The sequence below is a fragment of the Lactuca virosa genome, chromosome 9 (genome assembly GCF_052849685.1).
Source record: "Lactuca virosa cultivar CGN04683 chromosome 9, Lactuca_virosa_CGN04683_v6, whole genome shotgun sequence".
In the NCBI taxonomy this organism is placed as follows: Eukaryota; Viridiplantae; Streptophyta; class Magnoliopsida; order Asterales; family Asteraceae; genus Lactuca; species Lactuca virosa.
Window position 1 is genome coordinate 5998034 of NC_136434.1, and position 2249 is coordinate 6000282.

Genomic DNA, 2249 nt, shown 5'->3' on the forward strand with positions numbered 1-2249 from the left:
CAAGTATCAAAAACCGGAAGAACATAAAGTGAAATAAATTTATATATGGATCAACATACAAACCCACGAAATCTACACAATGCGTAGTAGATTGATTATTTTAGTCCACCATCAACAATTGTTTTTTGAATGTAAGCCTCACTTGTGGATTTGATTCCATCTTTAAACCCCCACTAAATTGATTTCATCCATATGAATTAAAAAAATAGTCATCCAACAGTCTAAAAAGAGTGGACCAATAGCAAAGAGATTTGAGCAACATCAAAGCAATAGGGGCAAAACCGTCCAAAAATTGATCAAAAGATAAAAAGAAAGAGCTAAGCACCAAAATGAGATATGAACCACTCTAAGCCAGTAGAGGCAAAACCGTCCACGTTTGACAGAATGTTAAATAGGCCAACATTTAGACTTTTATCCCCTTTAGGTTATAAATGACACCAAACCATCCCAACACCACCACGCAAGGACCATCAAGAACAACTTCCTTAAGGGATAAAACAACACATTTATGCAAGAGCTAGTTAAGGTAGGTCCATTTTCCTTTATTATCAACTCGGAATCCTCAAGGAGTCACTTTAGTTCAGATTTTGCTGCACATTTATAGCCACATATACACAGTCAAATACACATAGTCACATACAGTCACACACACAATGAACACAACCATTTAGCAATAAAAAATATATTTTCATTAGTAAGACTTACCATTTTATCAACATCACATACCTTTGTTTTAATGTGCTCTTTATAAATAATAAGACAACCAATAAATAAACCAACTTACCCACCCCGAAATAAGAACTACCCCTTGATCAACATCAACTACCCACACCAAAAATAATCCGACAAGGTACTGAAATCAAATTAAAAATGTACTAATACCGTATAATATTGCCAGGTCTGTAATGTAGAGTGTTCCAAAAGACAATGTAGAAATCAGATTAATCTGCCCACCCGAGAAAAAAATCTGGAAAAAATCATAGTAAATACAGTACAATGTGGTAATAAGAAAAAAAAGTATAATGCTATAATAACGAAAAATAAGGAAGTACACTGTTGTTTCTTAAAGGCGGACAAAAAACTTCATTGTATTTTGCCCATCCACAACTTATTGAACAACCTCGTCTGATCACTGAAAAACCAACATTAAAGTAAGATAAATGTCTATAAATATAAAATATGATAGATATTGTGCATAAAGGAACAAAAATCAAGAAACGAAGTTATTGATGCAAGTTCATACCCTTCAATGATACTTAGGAGTATACTTTCACTCCACCAATAATGATTTTACATATAATGATGCTTAAATTATTATTTATATAAAGCTTTAGAAGCAAAAAGGGCTTTCTACATGTCCAAGCTAAAAACATTGATTTTTATCGGTTAGAATAAAAAGAATTCGCATAAAAAATTTTGTTCAAAAGCGCGACATGAGAAAGATTTTAAGAGGCTTTGCTGCTTCAAGATTTGTATCTGGACCTAATTGCACGATACATTAATCTAAGCAAATACATCAAGCATCTTCCATAACTAAGTAGCAACAAAACCATTCACCCAAGATACAACTGCAGTAGCAACAAAACAAAATTCATAATCGTGGAAAAAATAAATTAAAAAAATAAGGATGATAGAATGATAGACCTGACGCTCTTTATAGGAAACTAATCATTCCTTTTTCTCGACATTTTTAGGGTTAGGGAACAAGCAACACCTGCAAATAACCCATATCATCTCCAAATTATAAGATCTGGCACAATGAACTTTTGAATAAGGCCTTTTTAAAAAAAAAATCGCATACAATTGTTCTTGAAGTCCATTAAACTGAGTTTATTAAGGACCAACCTCTCATACCTGCCTAACCTAGGGGTGTTGATCGAGTAATTTTTTCGGGTTTCGGGTAATTCGGGTCGGATAATTCGGGTATTACTCGAAATATATAATTTTTTTTTTAATTGCACCTGAAAATAAATTTAAGAACTTAATGTAATCTAATAAGATGTTAAAAAAAAACAAATACTTAAAGATCTTAGTTTAAATGTTTAAAATGTTTAAAATAATTGTAGCCATAAGTTTTGCCATGTTCTGAAGTTTTGTCACGATAATGAGTTTGTTAGTTGCAACAAAAACTATAATCTAGAAAACAGTTAAATTTTAAAGAACATCGTGACATATAAACAATTGTTTTTAATATTGTTGGTGCTATACTGTCATAATAAAGGAGATTCATGTTTTACAATAATGATAGT

General features: G+C 31.7%; 1 long non-coding RNA gene across 1 annotated transcript; it reads right to left on the reverse strand.

Moving 5' to 3' along the window:
* Positions 1-238: 238 nt before the first annotated feature.
* Positions 239-1775, reverse strand: LOC145141317 (uncharacterized). The gene is made up of 4 exons (XR_013722596.1): positions 1645-1775; positions 1053-1132; positions 883-967; positions 239-590 (listed from the first exon to the last, which is right to left on the reverse strand). It is a non-coding gene; the product is annotated as an uncharacterized LOC145141317 (long non-coding RNA).
* Positions 1776-2249: the final 474 nt, after the last annotated feature.